A 16,690-nucleotide genomic window follows, 5' to 3' on the forward strand; every position below is an offset into this window, starting at 1 on the left:
ATTTGATGAACGTATAAAAAGACTGAAGGCTGGTCTTAAGTGTCTCCAACAAGACGGACTGACACTTAAGCCAAGGAAGTGTCTCTTTGGAGCAAAGGAAATGTTAGTACTTCTACACCTTGTGTCAAACGAAGGTGTTGGACCAGACCCAGAAACGGTGATATCATTAACGGAATTTCCTATTCCTAAAAATTATAAATATGTGAGAAGCTTCCTCGGGTTTCGTCCTTACTACCGTCGTTTTATCAAAGACATTTGAGTGGCCTAGCTTTGTATCAAAGTTGTTAAATGCTGATGCTATATTAATCTGGGGTGGTGCTCAATAAGATTATTTAGATGTGCTGCGAAAAGCTCTGACCTGTACTTGGTGTGTATGATGAGAGAGCAGCTGCAGAACTGCACCCATACCCGCTGGCAACTGTAAATTTCGGATGGTAAAGAGGTTATAGCCAATGCTTCTAGGAGGCTTACAAAAGCCGAGAGAAACTACTTAACTACACATCAAGACACTCTCTTTCTGATCTGGGCAAATGACGACAGTATCTCCGTGGAAGGCCATTCAGTTGTTACAGGCATCATTCACTTTGTTGGTTGACAGGTGTTAATGATACAACAGGACGTCTCGCCAGGTGGGCACTGCGTCTTCAAGAGTATGACACTACCATAGTGTACAAAAATGGAAGAAAACACAATGATGCCGTCTGTCTCTCAAGAAACCTTGTGCAAGACCATCAAGACTTGGATGAAGTTAGTGACGGTCTCACTGCACTCGAGGATCTCTCTGCTGAGCAGAACTGTCTGCTTAGATGTTCTACAGACATTCCATCACACATCTGAGGCCGGACAACTAGGAATTAAGAGATACTATAGAATCCGCAAGAGATATGTCTGCGACACATAGTAACGGACACTCCTAAATAAACCGGGCCACTGTCAAGAGTGCCACAGGAGAGAGAGGCAGTTCCTCAGAAACCATCTGGCAGGCTCATACCAATTCCACCCACCGAAACGCCTTTCCAGCGTGTTGGGATTGCCCTCCTCCGACGATTTCCAACGTCTGCTAGTGTCAATACAAGGATAATCACTGCAAAAAATTGACACCCTATTCCATTACAAAAGCTGTGAAAACAGCTGAAGCATTCGAGGTAGCCCAATTCATCGTGGAAGACATTGTATTAAAACACGGTGCCCCAATGTCGTTAATTACGGATCGAAGGAAAGTTTTTCAATGGAATTCTGTGACAGAGATACACCGTCGGTGCAACATTACTCATCACATGACTGCCTACCATCCGAAAACTAACGAGCTTACTGAGCGCCTTGATAAGACCTAGGCTGACATGCTATCAGTGTTCGTCAATGTTGTGCAGAGCTACTAGGATGAGCTGTTACCCGTCGTGAAGTTGCCTAAAACACCGCCAAACAAGACACCACAGGATTGAAGCAATTTTTCCTGGTGCATGGGCATGAACCGTCTACGACGATGGATACTGTGTTTCCGTTACATCCTGGTGACGGGGACGACGACTGCATCGGCCAGGTGTTACCCAGAGCTGAGGAAGCTCGGCAGTTAGCTCGACTCCGCACACTGCAGGCTCAAGAAAACGATCGCCGAAGGTATGACCTGAACCACCGCCCTGTTTTCTACCATCTTGGTGACCTTGTCAGGATCTTCACTCCTGTTCGGAAGCTTGGTCTATCTGGGGAAACTCCTCAGGCGCTACTTTGGACCTTACAAGGTTGTAAGACAGTTACGTCGGGGTCAAAATCTTCAACTTCATAATTAACATCAGACAAGACGACGAAAGGTCAGAGATACGGTTCGCGTCCTTCGAATGGATCCCTGCAAGGATTCTGCAGCCCAGAGTAAATTCTTAGCTCCAGCGACAGGCAAAAAGCGGAGAAGTAACGGAGAGCGTAGCGGCGAAAGAAGTTCTAAGATCACCGCAAAGGCGAGAATCAGTCGTCACGAGTCGGAGTACGCAGGACCGATGACTTTTTCCTGGACTAGGAGGACGTAACACCGAGACGCTGCTCGCTTAAGGAGGGAACAATGTCGCAGAAGAAGCTGAGTAGCACCGTGGTGTAGTGGTTGTGATACTAAACAATTCTGTTTCAGCCGCGCTCGCGAGTGGCCGCTGTTAACTGTTGCTCTGCACTTTCGTGTTTACATCGCTGTACTTGTGCTTCGCCGAGTGCCGTCCGTCCGTTAATCTCCGTGTTCGTTCCTATTCCTGGTGATCTGATCGTTCTTTCTGGTCTTGTTGCTGCTAACAGGAAATTCGGTTGTTTAACCGAAATTGCTTCGCTGGATTAACCATGGGTACAGACCGCAGGAAGGATACTATGAATAGGACGGGATTCGTTGTCAAAAGCAAATACCAGACGACATCCCTGGAAATAGACGACTGAATTACACGGGTAATTGGTCTAAATTCTGAAACCGTCCATACCTGGCAACTGGATCAGGAAAAATACTATGTTTTTGTCAAGTTAATCAGTGCTTCAATTGTTGATAAAGTGTTACGGCAGTGCGGCTATGAAGATGATTTTGTGCATAGAAATGGTTATAAAAGCGAGGTTTCCATCTATAGAGCGGACGTTCATTACAAAATCGTTTTTGTCGTGAACCTTCCCATTGAAATTTAAAGAGCTTCCATAATCTTATCATTTTCAAACTACGGAGACGTTAAATCAATTGCAAATGAAAGATGGTCGCCTCGCTTTAATCTGCAGTGTTTTAACGGGGTCCGCTGTGTAGAGATGGACGTTCAGACGAATATTCCATCTCACATAAATGTTTGTGGGTATAAGCCACAAATTGAGTGGCCGGTTTCGTTACATATGACATGTAGCTTCCTGACCTGTATAAACAGACAGGAATGTCAGCGGCGAACTGTTGTTCCTAACAGTAATTTGATACAGCGTCAGAAGCTTACCTTAAATGACCTGTTACCAAAGAATGGCCCAGATCAACTGGTTGAGGATGTTAACGCAGCGGGCCAAGCTGATGTCTCCTTTCACAATAACAGTAAATTTCCCCCGTTAACAACAAAAGGAAACTCTGTTGCCACTATTCGTGAAACTGAACAACTATCAGTTATCTCCAGAGGTCGTTTTTTCGGTTGCATTTCAGAGGACGAGGTTTTTTGCCTCACTCCCTCACTTCGCAAGCAAAAACAGTGCGATGAGGAGGCAGAGGAACCATAAGGCAAAATGTGAATCGAAACTAATGAACAGAAAGATAATATACATACGATTCCAGAAAATGAAGCTGGTGTAATCAGCATTAATTTGCAAGAAACAACAGCTGCTGATCTTTGCAATCGGCTTCTGCAGCTATCTGTTAATAAACAAATTCAAGGAGAGGTTGCGAAACTGCAGGCTCCATTAGTTTCCCTCGATCAGGGAGTGAAATTAATAAAGAACGAGGAAGTAGTGGCCAAACTGAAGTCACGGTCAACACCTCAGGGCAGGCGCCGGCAACCGAAATTGCGAAAGCGTCTGCTGCTACTCCGGATAAACCGCGGAGTAAAATACCAACGCAACCAAATGAGAATGTACCTTGTAACGAAGGGAAGGGAAAATCCGGTAGGGGCGACTCAATGCCAAAGACTTTTCGGTCCGAAACGGTCCTACACGAATCACTGGAGGATAAATGAGAAAGTTTACCAGGAAATCAGTCTGATTGCGGTACAAGAGAAAACATCAGAAGTAGAAAAAAAAAAAAAACGGGACAGTAACTAATAAACTGACTGAAGTGTTATTCCATGTTCAGCCTTCCGAAAAAACTGTTACAGCTTAACTGAACCTTGAACCACAGGAAACTAAATTAGTTCATCAAAACAACTACATAGAATAAGATTGCGTCCTTGCGGTGTCAGTGTCACCAGTATAAACATCAATAAAATTACGACCGGTTTGAAATTATCGCCCCTTAAAGAATTTTTGTACGAATCCGCGACTGATATTGCAACAGGGCAATAAGTTCTAATTTCGAAATTTAGTAAATCCCGGTTTTGTCAGTTACATAAATGTGTCTCCCGAAACAAGTGATGGAACAGCTGTTTTGGTGAGTGAAGGGATTACAGTAAGCGAGGTGGAACTACTGGAATCAGGAAGGGGAATAGGACCAAACATCTACGATGTGACTGTTATCAACTTGTACGCCCCTTCAGGAAGTTCTCATCGAGCTGACAGGGCACGTTTCTTCAAAGATGAACAGATGGATTTTTCCGTAACAAGAACAAGACAGTTATTACTCGGAGGTTATTTTAATTTTTTTAGATTTAAAGCACAATTAGGTACCTAATTTTAATTTCTCAAGTGAAGTAAAACGACTAGTTACTGGTTACAATTAAACGATATATGGGAAATCAAATACCCCTCCATTGTTGAGGTTACTTAAATCACGGCAACATCACGTAGCAGGATTGATAGACCATATTTCTAAAAATCTTGAAACTTCCGTGACAAAAGTGGAATCCATTCCTACATACTTCCCGACCATTCAAGTGTCATAACTTCCATAAATCTAACAAGACAGCCGGTTCGCCGGTTCGCCGGTTCGCCGATTCAAGAATCAGTGGAAATTTAACATTTCCTTGTTAGTAAAACATGATTTAGAAAACATAATTTAGAAGACATGAATTAAGAAACATGGGCAATATGCCTGCGTGCCCGTAGTACATATGCCACTGCTTTTGACTGGTGGATTAAAATGGCAAAGCTAAAGTTGAGGAAGGTTCTTATTCAATACAGTGCCCAGAGCGCAAGGGAAATGAAATGCACTATAGATTATTACTAATCCGTTTTTAGAGAACTATATTATCAAGTCAGCAGGTTAGTCACTTCGGATAGCAGACATCAAAAAGTCAAAGCCAAGTTACTTAATATCGAGAGAAATGAAATGGACGGATTGAAAATATTATCGAAGGCAAATTCGGTGTCACAAGGTGAAACTACTTCCCTATATCATTTAGTGAAGCATACGAAAAACGGGAGGACGACTTACTGATGACATTCGAACAAAACACGGTACCATTTTCAGAACCCAGCGGGGTATCATGGACGAGATTTACCGCTGTTACTGCGAGCTATATTCTGTACATCAAAGTAGTGATTCTTCCTTCGAAGAATTCCTTGACAACCTAGCCCCACAGCTGACAGAAGATAACGAAAATTTTCGCGAGGCTGTCAGTGAAAAAGACGTGCTTGAGTGTCTGTGCGCCTCACCACCAAAAAAATCCGCAGGACCGGATGGTCTGCCAGCAGAGGCTTACATCCGTTACTGGCCAATAGTGAGTGCGAAAACCACGGACATTGTCAATAAGGTTATTCATGGTAAAAAGATTCCGGCTGAGTTTAAGGAGAGTAAAATTGTTCTGTTGCCACAGAATAATGGAAACAACGATTTAAATAGAATTCAGCAGTGAAACTGGACGAAAATTGTTTACTATTCTAGCTATTAATTTATAATCAAGAGAATTTCATACCTTACAGATAAAATTATTAGTCAACATCAGAACTGTGCGCAAGGCAGAACCATTCTTCTAAATCTAGCAACTTTCGGGGATATCATTGCAATAACTTCTGTAACAAACATAAAGTGTGCCTTACTGTTTTTAGATTTTTATAAAGCGTTCGATGTAGTAAATCAAGAATATGAAGAAAATAGGTTTCAACGATAGGGTCATACAGTTGATCAAGACCATAGCAACTGGAATAAATGCTAAAATAGCGGTGAATTGTCAACAATCCAGACCGATGCAAATACAGCGAGGTGTTCCTGAAGGAAGTCCTCTGTCCGTGTCGCTCTTCACCATTTTGCTGGAACCATTCCTCCAACATGTCCACGCTAGATTAAAACGCTTAACACTATCAGGAAATAAAACAGTTAAAAGAGCCTATGCTGACGATATACGGGTAATTACAAGGAATAATGACGAGGTAACCACGCTAGCAATAGTGACTGATTCGTACTGTAGAGCATCTGGAGCCAATGCAAACAAAAAAAATGTAAGATGATACTATCAAAACCTCTGACAGATTCAACAACGTCGATTGGGCAAAATCAGACAACATAAAACACTTGGGATCACCCTGACAGCATGCCCTACGAAAATGACGGCTTTAAATTGGAAACTTACAGCAGATAAATTCTCGACAATGGCTCCTTGCACTTCAACTCGATATACTGTGTTCTTTGAACTTGGTTCATATGTCAACTCATGCGTCCTTGCTAAAGCTTATTATACTGCCCAGCTGTTTCCAATACCGAGAATGATAGCGAGGAGAATGTCCAAAATCACGAACTTTTGTGGAGATGTGTTCAGAGTAGCCACTTCAAATCCTAAAAATGGCAGACTAGGATTAACTGATACAACGGATAAAGCCTCTGCACTTTTTATCAAAAGGCAAGTTAATTTAATAAGAGAGTATGAGAAAGCATAACGAGCCAACTTTTCGAGATCATTAAACCTCGAAGCCTACTTCCCCCGATTGACGTGCAGAATATTAACAGTCGCTTACAACATGTGAGGATTTTCTGTGTTGAGTTCAGTTATGTCAGTGCCGAAGTCAGGCAGTCACGACACTTAACATCGAGAGCCATAATGCACGAACGAAAGAAAAGCAAGGGTAGGAACAAAATAGTCCACTCAATGTTTGGAAACTGTAGTTCTGAGATAAGGAAAAACATTAGTTCTAATGTACTCACGTCTAATATAAAAACGTCGTGGTACAAGACAGTTAACATAGTTAGCACCAATGAAAGACTGCAGGCAATCGGACTCTGTGAAACAAATTTATGTCAACAATGCCATCTAGTTGACACAATTCATAGATGTGTTTGCAGCGGTCACATGAATAGTTGGGACTGGATGCGGGTGCAAATAGCGAGATAGCTCTGATTGCAAGATCATCCCCTGAGTATGTCATTGATAAACAGGCCTGAAGCACACTATTTCCCAGAAGCAAAAAAATAACGCTTTGTACTGGTTGCGGGGAAATTTTGTTAATCACGTCTTTCAAAAATTATGATCCGATAGCATCATAGAGTTAAAGGTACAAATGCCGTGTGAATTCCACAAAATTAGAAGGTAGTCGGATCACAAGAAAAAGCTCGGTAATATGCTAAAAAGTGTATCCGAAAGAATGGGCATTGGTTAATATAAAAAAGACTGTGTTGACAGTGATGAATAATATCGTTAAGGTAACTACAATAAAAGATCTTACAGTATGATCTCTGAAGTAGAAAAAGCACACATCATAAATAGTTTTTGAAATTTATAAGCTAATGTACAGAACTTAAGTGACATTGAGTGTGAGTCTAATAGTGTCAAAACACAAAACATTAGAGGTGCATTATTGGCTTATATTAGATATCTGGAAATAGACAGAACCTTATAGTTTTACCCAATCGATACGGACATTTCTATAAGAACTGATATAGGTCTGATCACTTCAGATACTTAATATTCAATTAATGTGCAGAAAGTGTAGATGGAAGACTAGTCAATTCCGCTATTCTCAAGTATTTCAGAAATTATCTAATATGATTATTAAATTGTTTTATATTTAAAATTATCCCACCAACTTTGCTGAGAACTAATTATGCTTCTGTAAAAATTGAAGCTCATGTAATTCAAAGTGCGGATTTTATTTCCTCAGCTTGAAGTTTGAATGTCTTTAAATTAAACATCAAGAAAAGTTGTTTTTTAAACAAAACAGTTTAATCATTTCAGTTACTCTGATTTAAAGAAAGACAACAGAAGATGGTGTTACTGACTAAATTACCAGAAATATTTAAGTTAACTTCATGTGTAACATGAGTACATGGTTAGTACATGAATAGTATTTGGAATGTGTAACATTCTTTTTAATACATGTTTTATATACAAAAAAAGGTGATGTAGTGGTTACGAAACTTCATGCAACAGTTTAGTATCATGAGTTCAAAACTCACCTGAACTGAACTGTACAGTTTTAATCTCTAGTTTTAGTACATTCTACAAGTATCCACAAATGTCTAGAATCATTGCACTGGAATATTTTGTAGCTGTATATTTACACTGTGCGTGTACTGGCCGGAGACAGTTCGCTCCGTACTCTTGTATGTGCAAGTTATGAACACTAACTTCAATTAACGAAGGTTTATTCGTCATTCATCTAATTACACAATCTTCTGCGTGACAATATAAATGATATGCCCTGTAGTATTGCAGGTGATCGTAAAATATTTGTCGGCCCATGACATTAGTTCGGTAGTAAATGATGTTGCTTGCCACGTTGGTACTATTGCAAATAGCACGGTTCCTGACATACGTTCATGGCTTGTAGAAAATAAAGTAACGTTGAATTGTAGGAAGACCCACTTTTTTTTACAGTTCCTAACGGGCAATTCAACATAACCACACGTTTAAATTTCACAGAGTAAACATACGATTAGTGAAACTGGACAGTTCATGTTTCTAGGTGTTCTGGTAGTAAAGTGTTGTGGAAACCCTACGTCCAGGATCTTGTTCATAGACTTAACACTGCCGTTTTTATTATTCGAACGGTATATGAAGTGATAGTTAGACTTAAAAAGTGGTCTATTTTTCTGACTTTCATTCACTTATGACGTATGGTTCTATTTTGTGGTAACGCTTCCCAATCGCAAAAATATTTTCGGCTCCCAAACGGGCGGTTTGGGCAAGAAGTGGTGTCAGTTCATGAACTTCTTGTGGTGCGTATTCATTAGTTTTCATCCATTTTCATTAAGATGCCTCAAGAATTGAAAAAATCTCAGCAGCTATCCATTAACCTTCAAATCGAAACGAGTGTTTCCTCATGGGTCACTACCCTTACTCTGTCGAAGAGTTCCTGGAAAACTAATTTCACACAGGGATCGGATTATTTTTTCAGTTTATAAACCCAAAAAAACGCAAGCGGTAAGTTTACATTAACATTTTACCCGTTTTGTCTTCCATGTTGTAATTTCATGTACTGGCACGTTCCATGACCGTGAAGATTTGCTCCTCAGTTTGGTCCTACGGAACTAGAAGTGTAAAATAAGTGTCCGGGTCTTGCGCCTGGAAATGACGGACAGTTCCTAAAATACTACCAGCAGTAAGTGATGTGGAAATGCAATGTCGCAATGTGTGTTTGTTTCAAAAAAAAAAAGTAAATGATGATCAAATGTCAGTAGCATGAACTCTAATGAGGTTGTCAAATTTTGAAATCGTGCCATTGTACAAAGAATGAACGCTGCGTGTTGGCTTTATTTAAAAGAAAGCACTGGTGTATGGGCGATGTGATACATTTAAAAATCTCACTAGAACCAAACCACTTCATTTCCGCGAACTCCCTCCAGTGTACACTAACCTGTAACGAGACGGCTTAACTAACTGATGTGCTTTTGCGGGGTCTGTTTGTCATACGTCGATATTGCAGTTCCATGTATGCTGACTGCGAAGTCAGCGAAGTGGTCCATAAGTATCAAATTTGTATGACGCTGTCTACTGTCAGTATGTATTACTGCGTGCCGCATTAGTGGATGACTGATTTATCTAAATCCTCTCCCTGTAGACAAAGCGTCCTTAAAGACATCCCTCGGAGGGAAAAGGTAACGGATAAAGGGGGGGAGGCGGACAGGTTCAAATGGTTGAAATGGCTCTGAGCACTATGGGACTTAACATCTGTGGTCATCAGTCCCCTAGAACTTACAAATGCATAAAGCTAACTAACCTAAGGACATTACACACATCCATGCCCGAGGCAGGATTCGAACCTGCGACCATAGCAGTCGCGCGGTTCCGGACTGCGCGCCTAGAACCGCTAGACCACCGCGGCCGGCACGGACAGGAAAACCTGACTTACAAATCTTCGCTAGGCTTAATTGATAGGTTATTTTTTATCAGACGATTTGCTGAAAAGAACCATCTAGACAGTGATCAACAACCTGGAAATTTGTGTAACAGGAAATGTAATACAGAAACTGGGTTAAGTGGTTCTGATTCTTCAGCTAACCGTATGTGGTAACATGTGTGACAGAAATTTAATACCTAGAATTATTGCTTTTATAGTTCCATGAGTGCAAATCGGGCAGTGGCACAGATGCAATGCTCTTTCTTTCTTTTTTATTTAGTTTTTATTCATGACCATGTAATTGAAGACTGGTGTTAACCCATCATCAGCCTTGGTCATCAACATGGTGCAAGAGTAATTTGGTGATTCTGACGGCAGAATAACCCTTACTGTATTGACTATTACCCGAAGCGCTTCCATGCAAGGTGGTATCGACTGCCTTGCTGTTCGTCTGACAATGCCTGGTTGGTATCAGTTGTGTAGAAAGCACCAGCCAAAGTTATCAGTCGTAACATAAGGGAGTCTTGGTAATATTCCCCGTAAATGTCTTCCGGCAGTGGTCCCAGGCAATTTACTCATATTGTTCTACACAATTTCTCTCCCCCACTGTTCATCTACATCTACATCTACATTGATACTCCGCAAGCCACCCAACGGTGTGTGGCGGAGGGCACTTTACGTGCCACTGTCATTACCTCCCTTTCCTGTTCCAGTCGCGTATGGTTCGCGGGAAGAACGACTGTCTGAAAGCCTCCGTGCGCGCTCTAATCTCTCTAATTTTACATTCGTGATCTCCTCGGGATGTATAAGTAGGGGGAAGCAATATATTCGATACCTCATCCAGAAACGCACCCTCTCGAAACCTGGCGAGCAAGCTACACGGCGATGCAGAGCGCCTCTCTTGCAGAGTCTGCCACTTGAGTTTATTAAACATCTCCGTAACGCTATCACGGTTACCAAATAACCCGGTGACGAAACGCGCCGCTCTTCTTTGGATCTTCTCTATCTCCTCCGTCAACCCGACCTGGTACGGATCCCACACTAATGAGCAATACTCAAGTATAGGTCGAACGAGTGTTTTGTAAGCCACCTCCTTTGTTGATGGACTACATTTTCTAAGCACTCTCCCAATGAATCTCAACCTGGTACCCGCCTTACCAACAATTATATTTATATGATCATTCCACTTCAAATCGTTCCCTACGCATACTCCCAGATATTTTACAGAAGTAACTGCTACCAGTGTTTGTTCCGCTATCATATAATCATACAATAAAGGATCCTTCTTTCTATGTATTCGCAATACATTACATTTGTCTATGTTAAGGGTCAGTTGCCACTCCCTGCACCAAGTGCCTATCCGCTGCAGATCTTCCTGTATTTCGCTACAATTTTCTAATGCAGCAACTTCTCTGTATACTACAGCATCATCCGCGAAAAGCCGCATGGAACTTCCGACACTATCTACTAAGTCATTTATATATATTGTGAAAAGCAATGGTCCCATAACACTCCCCTGTGGCACGCCAGAGGTTACTTTAACGTCTGTAGACGTCTCTCCATTGATAACAACATGCTGTGTTCTGTTTGCTAAAAACTCTTCAATCCAGCCACACAGCTGGTCTGATATTCCGTAGGCTCTTACTTTGTTTATCAGGCGACAGTGCGGAACTGTATCGAACGCCTTCCGGAAGTCAAGAAAAATAGCATCTACCTGGGAGCCTGTATCTAATATTTTCTGGGTCTCATGAACAAATAAGGCGAGTTGGGTCTCACACGATCGCTGTTTCCCGAATCCATGTTGATTCCTACATAGTAGATTCTGGGTTTCCAGAAATGACATGATACGCGAGCAAAAAACATGTTCTAAAATTCTACAAGAGATCGACGTAAGAGATATAGGTCTATAGTTTTGCGCATCTGCTCGACGACCCTTCTTGAAGACTGGGACTATCTGTGCTCTTTTCCAATCATTTGGAACCCTCCGTTCCTCTAGAGACTTGCGGTACACGGCTGTTAGAAGGGGGGCAAGTTCTTTCGCGTACTCTGTGTAGAATCGAATTGGTATCCCATCAGGTCCAGTGGACTTTCCTCTATTGAGTGATTCCAGTTGCTTTTCTATTCCTTGGACACTTATTTCGATGTCAGCCATTTTTTCGTTTGTGCGAGGATTTAGAGAAGGAACTGCAGTGCGGTCTTCCTCTGTGAAACAGCTTTGGAAAAAGGTGTTTAGTATTTCAGCTTTACGCGTGTCATCCTCTGTTTCAATGCCATCATCATCCCGTAGTGTCTGGATATGCTGTTTCGAGCCACTTACTGATTTAACGTAAGACCAGAACTTCCTAGGATTTTCTGTCAAGTCGGTACATAGAATTTTACTTTCGAATTCAATGAACGCTTAACGCATAGCCCTCCTTACGCTAACTTTGACATCGTTTAGCTTCTGTTTGTCTGAGAGGTTTTGGCTGCGTTTAAACTTGGAGTGGAGCTCTCTTTGCTTTCGCAGTAGTTTCCTAACTTTGTTGTTGTACCACGGTGGGTTTTTCCCGTCCCTCACAGTTTTACTAGGCACGTACCTGTCTAAAACGCATTTTACGATTGCCTTGAACTTTTTCCATAAACACTCAACATTGTCAGTGTCGGAACAGAAATTTTCGTTTTGATCTGTTAGGTAGTCTGAAATCTGCCTTCTATTACTCTTGCTAAACAGATAAACCTTCCTCCCTTTTTGTATATTCCTAATAACTTCCATATTCAGGGATGCTGCAACGGCCTTATGATCACTGATTCCCTGTTCTATACATACAGAGTCGAAAAGTTCGGGTCTGTTTGTTATCAGTAGGTCCAATATGTTATCTCCACGAGTCGGTTCTCTGTTTAATTGCTCGAGGTAATTTTCGGATAGTGCACTCAGTATAATGTCACTCGATGCTCTGTCCCTACCACCCGTCCTAAACATCTGAGTGTCCCAGTCTATATCTGGTAAATTGAAATCTCCACCTAAGACTATAACATGCTGAGAAAATTTATGTGAAATGTATTCCAAATTTTCTCTCAGTTGTTCTGCCACTAATGCTGCTGAGTCGGGAGGTCGGTAAAAGGAGCCAATTATTAAACTAGTTCGGTTGTTGAGTGTAACCTCCACCCATAATAATTCACAGGAACTATCCACTTCTACTTCACTACAGGATAAACTACTACTAACAGCGATGAACACTCCACCACCGGTTGCATGCAATCTATCCTTTCTAAACACCGTCTGTACCTTTGTAAAAATTTCGGCAGAATTTATCTCTGGCTTAAGCCAGCTTTCTATACCTATAACGATTTCAGCTTCGGTGCTTTCTATCAGCGCTTGAAGTTCCGGTACTTTACCAACGCAGCTTCGACAGTTGACAATTACAATACCGATTGCTGCTTGGTCCCCGCATGTCCTGACTTTGCCCCGCACCCGTTGAGGCTGTTGCCCTTTCTGTACTTGCCCAAGGCCATCTAACGTAAAAAACCGCCCAGCCCACGCCACACAACCCCTGCTACCCGTGTAGCCGCTTGTTGCGTGTAGTGGACTCCTGACCTATCCAGCGGAACCCGAAACCCCACCACCCTATGGCGCAAGTCGAGGAATCTGCAGCCCACACGGTCGCAGAACCGTCTCAGCCTCTGATTCAGACCCTCCACTCGGCTCTGTACCAAAGGTCCGCAGTCAGTCCTGTCGACGATGCTGCAGATGGTGAGCTCTGCTTTCATCCCGCTAGCGAGACTGGCAGTCTTCACCAAATCAGATAGCCGCCGGAAGCCAGAGAGGATTTCCTCCGATCCATAGCGACACACATCATTGGTGCCGACATGAGCGACCACCTGCAGATGGGTGCATCCTGTACCCTTCATGGCATCCGGAAGGACCCTTTCCACATCTGGAATGACTCCCCCCGGTATGCACACGGAGTGCACATTGGTTTTCTTCCCCTCTTTTGCTGCCATTTCCCTAAGGGGCCCCATTACGCGCCTGACGTTGGAGCTCCCAACTATCAGTAAGCCCACCCTCTGCGACTGCCCGGATCTTGCAGACTGAGGGGCAACCTCTGGAACAGGACAAGCAGCCATGTCAAGCCGAAGATCAGTATCAGCCTGAGACAGAGCCTGAAACCGGTTCGTCAGACAAACTGGAGAGGCTTTCCGTTCAGCCCTCCGGAATGTCTTTCGCCCCCTGCCACACCTTGAAACGACCTCCCATTCTACCACAGGTGAGGGATCAGCCTCAATGCGGGCAGTATCCCGGGCAACCACAGTCGTAGTCCGATCAGGGGATGCGTGGGACGAGCTGGCCGTCCCCGACAAACCCCCATCCGGACCCCCACAGTGATGCCCATTGGCAACAGCCTCAAGCTGTGTGACCGAAGCCAACACTGCCTGAAGCTGGGAGCGAAGGGATGCCAACTCAGCCTGCATCCGAACACAGCAGTTGCAGTCCCTATCCATGCTAAAAACTGTTTTGCAAAGAACGTCTGAACTAATCTACAGAGAGCGCAAACAAATCGACAAAATTTAAACGGTTATTAAAATACAAGATTGCCTAGTAAATGCAGTAATGCTGCTACTTGTGCACTGCTGACACTGCTCGGCGGCGGAAGGAGACTAAGCGAAATTACACTATTCAGGTACTAAAACACGATGTTACACTCTCAAATACTATAATACGCCCGAAATTTATGAATTAAACAATGCAAGTACCAAAAACACGCCAAGAAATTAAGAATTAAACTATGTAACAAATGAATGAGCTAGGAGTATACGACTTGCTGCTCAGCTGCTTATCCAACGGCGGCAGGGAGCACACTGACTGCGACCAACCGATACCTGTTTGCTACGATATAGGCGACATGGGGACAAAATCCTGACATTGCACTGATACAAACCAAAAATATTCAACCAACCAATTGTTCACGATGTAGGACTGCAAACAAAAGCAGATGCACGTGTTATTGGTGAAAACATATTCGCCAGCCGGAGTGGCGCTACAGTCTGGAACTGCGCGACCGCTACGATAGCAGGTTCGAATCCTGCCTCGGGCATGGATGTGTGTGCTATGCTTAGAACTACTTAAACCTAATCAACCTAAGTCTAGGGGACGGAAGACCACAGATATTAAGTCCCATAGTGCTCAGAGCCTTTTGAACCATTTGAACAAAGTCCTGAATGTTGTTCATAAAGCCTGTACCGTACTGTTGGCTGGATATGGGTATTCGGACCTTGGTAACTTAAATCTGACCGATTAGTAAAGCTGTATCTTCTGCATTATGAATGAACTACACAGAACAATGGTGTAACATACTACAGTACACATTATTTGTAACACGAACCAGTTTTCGGCTGTTCTAGGATAGATCGCATAATACCCATTCCCATGATTGATTCAATCTGTCGGATGGTATATAATTCCATTTGAAAGTTTACTTCAAACAATGGTTATCCTATCGTAGTGGCCCCATAATTAACGAAAAGTGGAGAAAACTAGCCAGTACCCGTATTCACCATGCTAATAATCCGCCACCTCAAGAATGCAATAAATGATTAACAATTTCATACTTCTTAAAAAGTCTTAAGGGATGTGGCCAGAGAGATTAAATTTAGGAATGTAAAATATCATATGTGCACAACACTATTAGAAATTTTTGCCCAATGGGAAACACAGCACTCCAGCGTTGCCACAGTTGCAAATCATTATATATATTTCACTCTTTTCCAAACTCTATTTAGGTCATCCACTCAGGGTAATATTTATGTGCTTCGAGGAACACCACAGACCCTGGGAACGTAGAAAGGAGGCTCTACTTTTTCAGGGCACATGCTTAAAGGAGGCCATAATTACAAGGCGAAACACGAACTATTACATCACGTCCACAAAGTAAGAAAGATGAATTGTCCTCAAATTATGGAAACTAATGAACACACATCCACGCATCCATCGCCCTAGGCCTAGAACCGATTCAACACACAGCGTTCGCCTACTCACAACTTCTAACTGCAAGTACTACTTAGGCCATCGACGCCATGTTTAAAATTACCTCTCTTCCTCACATGCTCTGTGATGACGGAGCTGTGATTATACAACTTGCAAATAACTGAAATAAAGGAAACTATCTTAATACCACAACTGTGTCTTAGCTGCCTAATAGATCATGAATTACAAAGACAGAAGTATTTTGTTCCACGAAATCTTTGGCGTATGTCACCAAAGCTTATTGTTAAATTATATTCACCCCCCCCCCTTCTTCTCCTGTTATCAGTCTGGACAGCCTGTAATTTGCTGATTAGCGTAAAAAGCTTTCTTCCAGCGACTCTGTTGCACAGATAACAAAATGGTAGATATCTAAATAGACGACAATCTAGGGAAGGAACTACAGTGCAGTCTTTCCAAAGCTGTTTCACAGAGGAAAAGACATTTAGTATTTCGGCCTTTAGTCTGTCATCCTCTGTTTCAGTACCATTTTGGTCAGAGTGTCTGGACATTTTGTTTTGATCCACCTACCGCTTTGACATAAGACCAAAATGTCTTGGCAGAAAATCCTAAGTCAGTACATAGGACTTTACTTTCGAATTCATTGAACGCCTCTCGCATAGCCCTCCTCACACTACATTTTGCTTCACAGCAAACATAAACATAGCCAACGCCTTACTGACAAACAAAAATTACGTGAAGTTCCCTTTGCTTCCGCAGCAGTTTCCTAACTCGGTTGTTGTACCACGGTGGCTCTTTTCCATCTCTTACGAACATTCTTGGCACATACTCATCTAACGTATATTTTACGATGGTTTTAAACTTTGTCCACGGTTCCTCAAC

The sequence above is a fragment of the Schistocerca serialis genome, chromosome 1, assembly GCF_023864345.2.
Source record: "Schistocerca serialis cubense isolate TAMUIC-IGC-003099 chromosome 1, iqSchSeri2.2, whole genome shotgun sequence".
Lineage (NCBI taxonomy): Eukaryota > Metazoa > Arthropoda > Insecta > Orthoptera > Acrididae > Schistocerca > Schistocerca serialis.